The sequence below is a fragment of the Caloenas nicobarica genome, chromosome 9 (assembly GCF_036013445.1).
Source record: "Caloenas nicobarica isolate bCalNic1 chromosome 9, bCalNic1.hap1, whole genome shotgun sequence".
In the NCBI taxonomy this organism is placed as follows: domain Eukaryota; kingdom Metazoa; phylum Chordata; class Aves; order Columbiformes; family Columbidae; genus Caloenas; species Caloenas nicobarica.
In genome coordinates, this window is record NC_088253.1 from 3910374 (window position 1) to 3925000 (window position 14627).

The 14627-nt window shown below is 48.8% G+C and overlaps 1 protein-coding gene across 4 annotated transcripts in view; it reads right to left on the minus strand.

Moving 5' to 3' along the window:
* ZNF423 (zinc finger protein 423) overlaps window positions 1-14627 on the minus strand; it is a 226169-nt gene that overhangs the window by 114560 nt on the left and 96982 nt on the right. The window contains exon 1 of one of the 4 annotated variants that reach the window (XM_065641164.1): window positions 3076-3147. The exons of the other annotated variants lie outside the window; for them this stretch is intronic. The gene's annotated coding sequence lies outside the window, so the exon portion shown is untranslated. Of the gene's footprint in view, window positions 1-3075; window positions 3148-14627 lie in introns of those variants that run through there. 4 annotated transcript variants of the gene reach the window in all.

Below are 14627 nucleotides of genomic sequence, written 5' to 3' on the forward strand. Positions count from 1 at the left end.
ATTATATGTATCTTTGTAAAGAACAGCTCAAGAGGGTGCAGACCTGCTTTCAAGGGGTTCGTGTGCGCTGAACACCCTCAACGCGTTCCACCGACCACGTCGGGAAGGGCAGGAGATCAGAAAACAAAATTTTATGCTAGGCACCAGGAAGACATCTGCAATAAATGTTAAAAAAGAGCTGTTTCCAACGGGAAGGACTAGGAATCTCATCATTCGAGAGCTGTAATGGACAAAGAACTAAGAAAATACACTGCAGGGGATAATGTCTGTTTTAATGTTGATGCTTGTTTAACTCACTGACTAATGCACACTGTGGAGACATTTGTAAAGTACGGTATATATCTGCGTTCTCCTCTGCTGTGAGAAGTTCTCTGTTATAACCACTTGTTATTAAAGGCACTGCAACCCCTTTGGGCCAAGTCCGTGTCACCCCATATCAGCTCCCGACCCACGGCTGAGGAATCCAAAAGATCCAAGAGTGAGGGCAAAATTAATTCTCTCCATTCTCAGATATTAACCCAACGGCTTACCCACAACCTAAACCACTTTGCAGAATAAAACCATTCTCTATTTTGCTCTTTAAATATGGAGTCACTTTTATGTCCTAGGAAATCAAGTGTTTGAGAGCAAATTAACCTCGGCATTTGTGTGACTGAACAACAGAAATAAATCAGGAGAATTAAACTGTTAGAAGTAATGAACCCGACGCTCTTACTTATACCCAAGTAAATTGGGAATACTGCCACTGAGTTAAGCCAATGGAAATACACCGAATACAACTGGGATAAATGAGCAGAGGACCAAGCCAAACACAACCAGAGCGACGCATTTGCAGAGCTCAGCCCAGGGACGATCATTCGCAGCCAGTTCCCGGAGAGGGGAGCGACGGTGGCAGCAAAACGGCCCCAGGAGCAACACTGGGAGACCCACACGCCGCGGGTCCCCTCCGCAAATCGCAACAGAAACCAGCTCGGACCGCGGCTCTGTTGGCCAATCGCTGTTGGAAGAGTTTTCAAAACTACCATTTCCCTTACAGTTTCATTTATTTGTTTGGTAGCAGAGGAATGCGACAACACATTCGGTGCCATAAAAAAGAAGCCAATGGCTGTCCCGAGCTTCGCCATTTCAATCCGTTCCTTTCCTCACTGAGGAGACAAAATCCAGACCTCCCTCAACAAGTCAGTAACACCCAGCAGCACTATATGGAGGCTCCACGTTCTGCTAATGCTCTCCCGAGTGCATCAGAACGGGACGGAACTCAATAGCTTTGTGCCTCGGTTTCCCCATCCATGACATAAGAAATGTAATACTGACCTGCTTTGCAAAGTTTGTTTAAAATGTTGCTGTGAAATGAAACGGCCTCGAGGAGCGAGTATTTCGAGTTGAGCTTCCACCTGATACCTCTAACGCTCAACTGAACTTTGAGTTCAACTCCTCAGCTGACACCACTAAAAAGATTTATACAACAGCTTTACACATCCATGAAACGGAGCCCTCTCGTGTAGTTTACAGCACATTAAACCGCTATGCAGCAGCACAAGTTTTGTGGCTCTTAGGACAGCCTGCGGAAAGCACTGAAAGCAGAAAACTCTGATAAAAACCTGAAACTAAACCTCAGCCTTGCTGCCCCTATCAACTCACAAAATCTACACATCACAGCAACTCATCGATCTGTCTTGAACTGACCCAAGTTTGTAGTTCAGGACAGAAGGTAAAGAGTGGCAAACGTCTCTCATGAAACTTCTGAATGTCATTTTAACTTGAGGTTTGACAAGGCCCAATAACACCTATTTTCAGCTTTAACTAGTCACTGGATCTGCCACTAGTCCACCGCCACAGAAACTCAGTGATGCATTAACACTTCTCGCTACTAAATTCAAAACACCTTCTCTTTTACCAAGGCTTCAGCTTTGTTGCCTTGTTAACCCAGCTGGCCAGAACAAGTCAATCCCGTCACAAAAACCTCAGCCCCAGAAAGAGTTAAAAAAATCCCCAGATTTGCTTTTGGTTCTTATTTTGTGTGTTTATTTCCAGAGCATTTTGAAATTATATTTGTTTAACAGACTAGCGTATCTAAATCTTTTTAGCCACATGTATCACTCACCAACATGATTTTATTACAACGGATATGTTATTAAAGCTTAACCTTGCACTCAGTCACTAATCAAAAACAATTCAAGCAAGCAGATCAAATGTTCCAACTTAAATCTCCTCCCTTTAAGCAAGAAATAAAGCCTGGCCGGCTTGCAGGGAAACTTCCATGTATCAGCATACCCACAGCTCGCCCAAATCAGGCACGTTACTTAAATCTAAGTTTAGCTGCGTTTCTTCAGAACTTTAATTCCCGAATATTGTTTTGACCCTCCTGAGAGAGTCCACGTGCCAGATCAGGCTGCAGTCACATCGAAATTCATTTATGGCCAATGGAAGAAGCGAAGTTGCTGTAAGATATAGTTCAGGAACAAACACCACCAGCAACAGGACCAGGTTATGGAGAAGCTGGGATTCGTCTCCCAGGAACGCTGGCGATGCTCCGTGTTAACGCGCAGCGCGTTCAGCTTCTTAACCAGCGCAAGAGAGAAGGATAAAACCTTACGTACATACAGGAAGGTTGACTTCATCGAGACATCACTTAGGGTTTCAAATCCCTCCTTCAGCGGCAGCAGAATCCATCACCGAGCGCTCATTTTTGGGCAGTACGAGACCGCACCTTCGCTCGGAAAACCCGAGCTCCTGCAACACGGCAGTGCCTGTGAAATGCCACCACATTGGGGACACCGGTGTCCCCCGCACCGGGATCTGCCCCCGGCACAGCAGGTAGAGAACCAGCCCTCCCCGTCCTGGCCACGGCGAGCACCGCTTTGAGCCGCTTCTCCTCGCGACGCAGCGACTTCGTCTTCGTAAAACGCAAAGTTTAAAATTTATATCGTAACGCCGAATCCACCCAAGCTGCCAAGAGACGTGGAACTCGTGGGATCTGTGAAAGTTTTTCACACCTGTGTTTTTCTCCTGTGCCTAATATTACGGGAGGCATTTTGGAGGATTTTACAATGCGGGTTTCAATGAGACACTTACAGTCTCCCTCAGGCAAATTGTCACAGCTGCAGAGGTCTGCTACCCAGCTGCCAATCACGCCGGCAGGGAGTATGTGCGCTGAAATCACAAAAAAGAGGTTTCATTAGCCTGCCCAAACCCAACCAGAGCCTATCTGGGCGTGCTCGAGCCCTTAAAATAGGCTTGTTTTAGAAAAAGCCATTTTTTTCCTGTTCTTTCCGACTCAAGGAAAGGCTCTAGTCCTCATCGAGGAATGTATTTGTGCCAACTTTGCCCTTTCCAATCTCAATGTTTGTTTTGCTCTGCCTAAAAAAAGAAATGACATTGCCTTATAAGCTTTTATTATTAGATTAGCTGATATAGCTGGAAAAAGTGGACAAGATTACAGGTTTTGCCAGATCTTAGAAGTGTGTCTACTTTTTCCAACTCTAGAAGCTGCTCCAGTAAATATTATTTCTCTCTACAACCTTTCCTTCCTTTATTTGCTTGGAGCACCACAGCTACAAAACCGCTGGTATTAAAGATGAACTGTACTGGAAGAGAATTTTTCCTCCTTCACTCCTAACTCAGAAATAGATTGAGGGAACCAATTGAGTTAAAAAGAAAAAACGAGACCTGCAGACAAGGACAAACACACAGAAGTTCAGCCCAAATCATAATCAAGTGGGAAATTTAAAAGCACATGGAAACAAGTGGCATATTGTAAGCCATTTAGCAAAGTTAATTATAGGTATTCACTACATCTGGTCTTGGCCTCTGTTCAGCAAAGTATTTAAGCATGTGCCCAGGTTTAAGCAAGCGCAGGCTGGAAAGTCTACGTGTCCTGTCACGTGCTGCCGTCCGGCATCTGCTCAAGTACTTTACTGATGCACGACCATAACATATAATAAGAATCTCCCTCAAAGTTATCTAATAAACAGCTGTTATTTTAAGAACTACACAAGCATAACACACATTTTATGTCCCTAAAAGAGCTGGTGTCAGGAGGGTATAAATCCACCATCTAAAATAGTTTCGGACACTGGGATGCGTATGCATATCTATTTTGTGAATGAAAATAAAAAGGCGGGCATTAAACAAAAACATAATCAGACACATTGACCTGTATATTATCCTCTGTCCATTACCGCACTTAACCTTTGCAATCCTTACTGTTTCTTTGTTATTTCTTATTGACAATTGGTTGTATTTTGCCTCAAGTTAATTCTCCCAGGCAAACAGGCACAATGTTGGGGCTTTTTTCTTTTTTTTTTTTTCTTTAATTTGTGCCCCTTTAGGTCTGCTTCTGAACATGGAAAATAGGGACAAAATGTTCTAACAATAACACTGAAGTGGCTGAGCAGCAGGCCTCTCATTTTCTGCATTTCCAAATAGTCACAAATCCTGCTAAGGATAAAAAGCGCTGGGGAAAGCTGAGCCCCCCTCCACGGCATTAAGCGTTACAGTGGGTGCGGGTGCCTCCAGTCCCGCAGCCCGACGGTTTTGGGCTCCCCATTTGCAATTCCCGGGCTGTTTCCCGAGGGAACGTGCAGCCAGGCCCGACCCCACTCATGGCCCCGGCCGCTGGAGAGGCCGCAGCCGGCAGCGCTGCCATTGTCACCGGCCCCGGGGGGAGCGGCCGCGGCAGATGGGACCGCGCAGCGGCGCCAACGGGCTGAACCCCAGGATGAACCCCCCGGGATGAACCTCACGGGCTGAACCCCCTGGGCTGAACCCCCCAGGGCAAGGCCCTGCAGCGCCAGCGGCCACCCCGGACAGCCTGGTGCAGGGGTACCACATGTCCCCACAAAATCCATGGCACAGGGGTGACAACATATGCTACCCTGGACAGCCTGGCACAGGAGTGCCACATACGTCACCCCAAAAACCATGGCACTGGGGTGCCACCCCAAAAACCATGGCGCAGGGCTGCCGCCCCAAAAACCATGGCGCAGGGGTGCCACCCCAAAAAACATGGCACAGAGGTGTCACCCCAAAAACCATGGCACAGGGGTGTCGCCCCAAAAAACACGGCACAGGGGTGCTGCATGTGGCACCCTGAAAACCGTGGCACAGGGGTGCCACGGGGGCCACCTCAGACAGTCTGACACGGGGTGACACGTGCCACTCCAAAAAAATGGCACAGGGATTCTACATGTGCTACCCCAGACAGCCTGGCACAGGAGTGCCACGTGTGCCACTCCAAAAACCATGGCACTGGGGTGACACGTGTGTCGCCACCAAAACCATGGCAAGGGGGTGCCATGGGGGCCACCCCAGACAGCCTAGCCTAGGGGTGCCACATGTGCCACCCCGAAAACCATGGCACAGGGGTGCCACATGTGCTACCTCAAAAAACATAACAGGGGTGCCACGAGGGCTACCCCAGACAGCCTGGCACAGGGGTGACACATGTGCCACCCCAAAAACCATGGCACAGGGGTGCCACATGTGTCATCCCAATAACCATGGCGTAGGGGTGCTGCATGTGCCTCACCAAAAAATATGGCACAGGGGGGTGTTACGTGTGCTGCCCAAGACAGCCTGGCACAGGGGTGACACATGTGCCACCCCAGAAGATATGGCACAGGGGTGCCACGTGTGCCACCCCAAAAACTACCCCCCTGGCTCCAGTGCCACCCCCTGGCTCTGATGTCACCCTCTGGCTCCAGTGCCACCCCCTGGCTCCGGTGCGACCCCACTGGCTCCGGTGCCACCCCCTGGCCCTGATGTCACCCTCTGGCTCCAGTGCCACCCCCTGGCTCCGGCGCCACCCCCCTGGCTCCAGTGCCACCCCCTGGCTCCAGTGCCACCCCCCTGGCTCCGCGGGGCTGAGCGCAGCTGCTGTCTGCAGGTCCCGCCACAAAGGCGCAGCCCACAGAGACATAACGGCCTTCTGGGATTCCAAAACAACAATAAGAACCTCCAGCCCTTCTCTCCTGCTAATGTTACTAATAACCTCCGTATTGTCATCTACCCTACCTGAGCTAACAGTTTATAAACCGCCACCCGCGGCTTGTCCCTTATAGTTTATTAACATACACTAATAAACAGGATGCTTCACTCCCACTGTGCTGCCAAGTGAAGCCAGTCAGAATAACTGCATTAGCTTTACTGTTCTTTCTCAGCACATTTTTCCCACATGGGAACAATTAGGACAAACTCCCTCCAGATTATGTTTAGAGATCCATCATATTTGCAGAAAAAATAATAATAATAATAATCTTTTTCACAAATGCATCTGTAGGCATCTACAGAAGATTAACCTGACTGGCGTTACCAAAACTGATAGGCTCTTCGCCTCCTTGGCATTTCCCCTGCGGGGAAAGGGTTAATGCTCCCCAGGCTCTGACTTGCACCTATTATGCTCAAGTTTAAAAATAAGATGTGAAAGATGCATTATGTAAGGCCAGTACTGCTATCCTGCCCATCTCCTATTTTGGAATTAAAGATCGTCATTGCTCACATCAAAGGGGCTGGGTGAGAATAAAAGAAAAGACAGGAACAATGAAAATAGCTCCCCGACACAAACCAGATCAAAGGAGCAGGCACAGAAAATGAGGAGCTAGGGGGTCCTTTAATTACTGGCCACATCCTCCAAGTCATGTGGTGAGAAAGAAGGGAAAAAAGTTTTGAAGGCCACTGGGTTTTGTCTTGCTGTGGCTCCTGTTTCCACAGTCTGTGCCAGTTCCCTACAAACTGCTCTGCTTTTTATTGCTTTTTTTTTTCATTTTTTTAAAGTCAAATAGGACTCCTGGACTCCAGAACTCCTCCCTTATGGCAGGAGGAGGAGAGGGAAGGAGGGGTAAGAGGGGCAGGGGTAGAGATGGTCTATGGCAATCGCCTGGAACAATTGGAGCAGGGCTGCTCCAGGCAGCGCCCCGGGAGCTGCTGTGGGAAGGAGCCGCTGCCTACCTGAGGCTACTCTTTATTTGCAGCCCTCCCGGGTCGGGAAAACTTCACGTTCACATGGGCACTGCTCCGTGGGGCAGCAGATCAAACCTGCCCACTGGCTGTTTGAGCTCAGTAGCAGAAAAAAAGATTGCTCTGGGACTGAGCCTAAGTAGAGGCATGATTAAACTTCAAGCATACCCCCCCCTTTTTATACGGAGCAGAGAGTTATGGCTAATATTTCAATATGGACTTTAAAAATGCACTGCAAATAACTTACTCCAGCATGCTGGCTTGCAGGTTTAAAAATAATAAAAAATTAAACTAGCTGTGCTATTGCGATGAAGTCAAACGTTCAACTTTACCTTTCATGAATCATTAAGGAAATGTTAAGTTATTCGAAAGGATCTCTTTTTATTTAACTCAGCTGTCAAGATTAAGATTTGGATATCTGACCACTGACTGGAGTGACACATCGTAGCCTTTACTTCCTTCTATTTATGTTTCAAATGCAGCATGTTTCTCCCTAACTACTCTCGACTTATGTTTATTTTTAAAAGATAGTATAAAAATAACTGGCGTAAGGAAATAATAGGACAATGATTTAAAATATTATGTGCAAGAAGCTGACCAAACTTTCTAGGAAATAGTAGTGCTTTGTCACTTTTTAAAAGATTTTGGAGAAGAAAAGCTCCAGGATGTTCCCAAGAAATTGTGTTTGCTAATATAGATGCTAGTGGTGGGCAGAAGATGCTGAAAAGGAAAATATATTCCTGTCTCAGGTCAGTTTGCTTGGATTTATGCTGTATGCCAAACTAGAGCATGAAAAGCATTCAGACGATTTTATAGGCTGGAGAAGGCAGCTGATATCACCAAGACAACATCTAGAAGAGGGGAACACAGGACACAAAGGCATCCTTCTTCCTATCCTATTTACAGCTTGGAAACTCCTTAGACAAGCAGTAAGCATGATCTTTTAAGAGGCAATTTAGCCTTCAGACTCCAGCAAGTGCCAAGTTACTTCATCTACTTTCTGACGAAAGTTGCCTCCACCGTTTCCTGCTCTTGGACACTAACACGCAGCGAGCTGCCATTCTCAGGAGGACAGCTGAGGACTAAATTAAGCAAATATAGACTACGAGGCTGCTTTCCAAAGCGGGCATCGTGCCTAGGCGCTACATCTAAGCCGAACGCTAGGTACGCGTACCAAGTTCCAGTTAGCTGTCTCGCAAACATCCGCGGTGGGAACCTTGCCCAAGCAAAGCCTTCAAAGCCACCGCAGCTCTGGTGGGACACGCACGGGAGCGGGGGGACGGGGACATTTGTTACAGGTCTCAAAGTATCCCGTTATCCAGTCAGATAGCCTTTTGATTGAGAGAGATTCCCTTTTGGGCTTAGTCCCAAATGCTAAGAACAGATGAGATGGCTTAAGAGAGTCTCCAGGTAACACATGAAAAGGATGCTTAACATCCAGCTTCTGACGAAGAGCTGCACTTGGGGAGCCGCGAGGACCAGGGAAATAAACATGGTCAATTAAATGAACTGATGGAAAAGAAATCAGAGATCACTCAGGGGAAAATCTGAGATGCAGCCATATAGCCACCACAATCTTTTTGGAAGGTGGTAAAAGGGGCAAAACCCAGGAAGAACTGGAGTGCCTTACTTGTTTGGCAAAAGGTGGCTGCATAAGGAAAGAAATAAACTTTGAAGGAAATTAAATACAAAGGAAAATCCATGATGGGTTCAAAAGAGGATCAACCAGATCACTCAAAAAGCCTCTTGAAATGTCAGCCCTGAGCAGGGAGCTGTAGCGAGGGAAATACAGTAAAGGCTCTTGAGCGAATGTTCTGTCCTTTCCATAGACTGTCCCACAAAATGCACGGAGGAATCTGCCAAAACACTGCAAGATCACTTCACAAGAAGGAAATAATTGGAGTGCAAACTAATAGGGATGGTATAAAATAAGACTAATTTTTAAATCTCATCAGAAAAATACCTACATGCTCATTCATGGGAGGGAGTAATTTTCTAATACTTCAGCTATTTTTGATACCTTTGTTCAAAAGACCTCGAGAAGACAGTGGAATGACCCAACAGGACTGCTAGAGGTAAAAATGTCCGTGGGAGAGCTGCCTCTGCTTTGGGTCTTTCCTTTTCATCTCCGACCGTAGGCGCAGGGCTGCCCAAGCAGCCTTTGGCTTTGTCCGGGCTCCCAACGTCACCGGTAACTAAAGAAGGCAAAGCACAAACGGCAAGCACGCTCCTCCCCTAGATAAGCACTCTGGAAAGGCCATAAATGCGAAAGCAGGCTGTTGAGACAACGCCAGCCTATCTAAAAATCAAAACTAATGAGCTCAAGCTGCCGTCACCGGGAGCACGTGTGCCTTTTCCTGCCCCACAGGTACCGCTGCAAAGGCCGGGAAGGCCCAAAGTGGCCTCTGACTCAGGAAAACGGCGTCTTGCTGAGCTAATCGAGTTGTTTTCCCAGGGAACTCAACTCACCTCGGCTGCTGGGATTGTGGAATTCCGATTTTGACTGTGGAAGTCAATCGCCTGGTTAATTCTCATTTAACTTGGCTAGAACAGAGTGCTGCTCGTTAAGCCCTTTCAAACTGCCCCAAAAGCAAAACTCGAACTTCACATCCCGCTACAGATTTATTTTTTGTGAGGAGGATCAATCACAGAATAATTTAGTCTGGGAGGGACGCATGGAGGTCACCTCTATATAAACTGTTCCTCAAAGTTATTTTGATGCTACCACAAGAAAGTTGTGGGCATATTGGAGAAAATGTAATAACTTTTTTTTTTTTTTGAGGATACTTTACAAGAAAAACAACTCTAACCGACTAGCTCCTGGAAGCCTGTCAATCCCTGGGCAGAGAAGATACTACCTCACCGTGCTTCCCAGAATCAGGACATTTGCTTCCCAGAATCAGGACATTTGCTTCCCAAATCCCTTGCTGTGACAGTGCCTCAGGGAGGGAATGAGGCAGCCGTTAGAAAAGGATGCAGAGCAGTCAGTGCCTGGCCAAAAGCACAGAAACACAAAATAAATTACATGTATTTCTTCCTTCTACTGAGTTTCTGACTTTTGAAGTGTGGAAGATACAATCCTTCGCTGAAGTTACCAATTTTGTCTTAGCAATTTCTTCTCCTGAGTCAACGATCTCGGCCTTTGTGTTTCACTTCTTAGTTGCTGCCTCTGGACCCACTCAACCTTTTCTCAGACTTTTCCCCTTCTTCCCTCCCCATGCTGTTTTGATATCTCATCTTCCTCTTGCTGGTTACTGTCCCATCTCGCATCCCCTGTCTCTAGTCCTGTTATTCTAACTTTTCTCTGGCATACAATCCATCAGCCTCCCTGATATCAAGACCATGCTCACCCTCTGTCCCACATGTTTTCTCAAACATCAATTAACCGAAGCCTTACTGAAACTGCCCTCTCATACCGATACGAGATACATACTCATATTGATACTTTTTGCATAACGATTTTTGCTCCAAACCTGCAAGTTTTTCAATTCTCAAACATTTTTAAAGGCTCATGTGAGATTTCTAATGCAACTATAAACCTGATGAAATCTGCGACCAATCCGGCCGTTTCCCTCTGAGTTTAACTTGGATATATCCCTGCATGATTCCACAGCACCAACTTAAAATAACCTGCCGAATTTCCTCCTTATTCTCTGGGGCAGATGTAATGTTCTGGATGCGGCTTGAGTGAAACTCTGCAAATTATATGGCAAGAACAACCCCAATTTCAGAGTATTCACCTGAAGACCCCTGCTATGCCGCAGTGCCACTTGTGTTTGGTCCAGGAATGGAAGGAGAGCCGGGCTGCAGGGCCACACGGGCCTGGAGCAAAGCAGGGAAACAGAAATGTCGCAGGAAAAGCAGGAGTTGCTTCACTCATAAATGTCCCAATTCTTACCAGAGGGACAGAAATCAGTTTTGTGGTGTTTCCCTCGGCATTCTTCCCTTTTCTGCTCCCTCCCATGCTGATGTTTCCCCTCCATCCACTGCCACCTCCCAAGTAGCTGCTACCCTGGTACTACTCTCCCACCTTCGCTGCTACAGGAATTCACCCAGCTTTTCCCCTAGTGTATTTTTTTTACCTCCTGCTGTCCATTTAAAAGCTAACATGCGGCAAAACAAGTATACGAGTCTGTTTCCCAGTGAACCACTCTCTGCTTTAAGGTATCTTAACATTCAGCTGCCTGTTTGGAGGGAGAAATCCCCCTTCATCCCCCGCTGCACCAGCTGCGTGCGCAGGGCCTGCCCGCTCCCCGCCGCAGCCACCGCACACCCACGGCCCCGTCCTCAGTGCCCCACGCTCCCTTCCCCACAGCTCCCGCCCCACGGAAACACGCGTGGGTCGGGAGAACAGGTCCCACCTGAGCGAGGGCAGCGGCGTGACCGTCCCGCGGCTCTGCTGGGGCTGCGGCGGGACCTGCACCCAGGAAAACCTGCCGACCCCGCCGCGCTCGGCCCGGGGCTGCGCAGACACTAGGGACTTTCTGTTTCGGTTTTAAGTTAAAACCTGCCCCCTTGTAGTTCAAGAGTTGGTTCACGAGGCCCGTTCCTCCTGCTGCCTGCCACTGCCAGCTCTCGGTGTCCTACACACCGGCCCACACCACAAAATTCAGCGCCAGCCCTCAGCACAGGAGCCACGTTTCAAACCTGTTTGCCTTCGCGTGCAGGAGCGCGGGCAGGCGGCCGGTGGGCGCGCGTTATCTGCATGAATTCTACTCACTTTTCTCTACCCAAATGGCCTCGCAGAGCTTTTCGCTTCGGCACTTGTGCTGTCAGCACTTCTGAGGCCAACAGGCTTGGCAAGGCCGGTGGAGGATGAAACGGGGGCTGAGGAGCAGGAGCATCAGACTGCCCAGCGGCAGCTTCTCGGTTGTCCTTAAGGCAAAGAAGGCCAGTGTCACCTTGTCAGTCATCTCACAGTGGCCAAAGACACCAGACCTCATTATATTTGTTGGTTTAATTATATCAAAGATGAGAGATCAGCAGCAGTAACCCTGTAGGCTCTCGAGTCTACAAGGAGAATGTAAAAAGTACCAAATTCTTTCCACACAAGGACCCTCTAATCTGAACCATGCCCCTGCCTAAGTTGATGAGCAATGGTTGCGTTGGTGTCCGGCCGAAGTTTTTACATGGTGCCTTCAAGAAAGTTGTCTTCCTTCACAGCTGACTTGCCCCTTTCATACCCAAGGGTCGCGACAAGGGAGATCACCGGCTCTTTCGGCAGAGGAGACCCGTCAGTCTGACAAGATATCAGCTGTGGTTCACAGCCATGTTTTGGGTTTCAGGATAGCCTTCTCCTGCCCAGACAGCCGGCAAATGCTCCACCTCTTCAGCAGCCGAGAAAAATCCCATGAACTTCAGCCCACGCACAAAGAAATCTCCTGTTGCCGCTCTGGGGAAAATGTGACAGAGCTCCAGTGAAAACCCCAGCCTCTTCGCGATAAATAAACCACGGTGTCTTACCTTAATAATGCTCACGCATTTCACCAGCACATCCACACAGGCACTTGTTCCAGGACGGGAACCAACGAAATCACAGCAAAAGGGGATTGCGGTAATCACCGATCAACATTTCTTTCCCAGGTTAGGGTTTTCGCTACCCAACATTTGATTTCTAGTCCTCTGGCACTACAACAGTGCCTGCCGGGCCACCCTATACAGTGTCTGTTAGCGCTTGCAAAGTTCGTTTGAGATATACAATATCCTCAACACAGTCTGTTAATTCTTAGAGAATTATTTTTAAAACGGTCAAAGAAATGCCCTCCACTAAAGAACAAAAGCCTTAAACGTGAAAAAATGCCAGTTTAGGTCTATGGTGTCGTGGTCCACAGGGGAGGCTTTTCCCCCCAATACTAATTACCTACGAGGCAGGATACAGCACTATACGTTAAGCACCACGTCTGATCAAGCAGAAGACTTCTTTAAATGGTTTACTAGTTATTAGGTATCCTGCACTCTACATGCTGTGCTGACATAAGATTTTAGTGCTTGCTGATGCAATTACCAAAGACTAAAAGGTATAGAAGGTTTTATTTACTTAAGGCACACAAACGACTCCTGCTCACTAACGCTATACTGGGGGAATCCCCTTAAAAAGTGAAAAACAAATTCTGGCTGACAGGTTACTAGTGAAAAAGAACCAAACTGGCTAAAATAGACCTGGAAAGTAACTGATGTAAAATACCAATAGCACAAATCTCTGCTTTCTTCTACATGTATCTTGTGCTATGAGGTTGTGCTGGGGACCAGGAGAGGAGGAAGAGCTGCAGAAACGCCCAAGGCGCGTACGCCGTGCACCGCAGTCCCCAGGCCAGCCCTTCTCTGGTGTTACTATCCACCGGCTCTGTGGGCAAAACTGACTTTTTGTCCCCGGCAGCCAGCGAGCTCAGAGCCTGGCGGCCTGGCCGAGCCAGATCTTGCTCATCCTTAAGCCACACTCTGCTGAGCTCGGAGCCCAGCGCTTGGAACTTCAACAGGGGTGCTTTTCACAGAATCCCAGAGTGTCAGGGGTTGGAAGGGACCTCGGAAGCTCATCCAGCCCAATCCCCCCGCCGGAGCAGGAACACCCAGATGAGGTTACACAGGAAGGTGTCCAGGCGGGTTGGAATGTCTGCAGAGAAGGAGACTCCACAACCTCCCTGGGCAGCCTGGGCCAGGCTCTGGCACCCTCACCGGGAAGGAGTTTCTTCTCGTATTCAAGTGGAACCTCCTGTGTTCCAGTTTGCACCCATTGCCCCTTGTCCTGTCACTGGTTGTCACCCAGAAGAGCCTGGCTGCATCCTCCTGACACTCCCCCTTTCCATATTGATCCCCATGAACGAGTCACCCCTCAGTCTCCTCTTCTCCAGCTCCAGAGCCCCAGCTCCTCAGCCTTTCCTCACACGGGAGATGCTCCACTCCCTCCAGCATCTTCGTGGCTGTGCTGGACTCTCTCCAGCAGTTCCCTGTCCTTCTGGGACTGAGGGGCCCAGAACTGGACGCAGCATCCCAGATGCGGCCTCAGTTTTAAACGCGCCTTTTGTTGGCCTGAATTTCCCCCAAAAAAGCTGAAGAGGGCATGTGCTTATTATCTTTTAGTGCAGCGTGTGCTTGGGTCGGATACTTCGGTCTGAAAATTAGGAAAAAAAAAAAAACAACAAAAAAACCCCAAAAAAAACAATTACTGGCGAGGCGAATCGCGGCTGCTCTGCGGCTGTGATTGCCTCCAGCAGCATTATCTCCCCGCGCAGCCCCGCGCCGCTCCCGCTGCCAGAGCCGCGGCCCCCGGGGCGGGCGGGCGGCCCCGCCGGCTCCTCGCCCGCCTTATCAGGCGCTCCCAGCCAGCCCGGCCCCGCCGCCGCGGGGACCCCCGGCCCCGCCTTATCAGCCGCCGCAGGCCCGGGCGGGGCCGGGCCGGGCTCCCGCAGCCCCCGCGGCCGGGCCGCGCTCCGCCGCCGGCCGCCCCGCTCCCGCCGAGCCCGGGCCGTCTGAAGAGAGGCAGGAACAAAACCGCAAATTTAGATTAATAAAGCATTTGTTGATTCTACAGAAACTTCGCAGGCCCCTAAGAAATCCACCAGAGACCTGTGCAGCTCCAGTAATTTTCTGTTATATTATCTTTCTTGTAAAATACTTCCCCAGACCGAGCCCCCAAAGGGGCTCAAATATCACTGTGACTAACCGAAATCAAT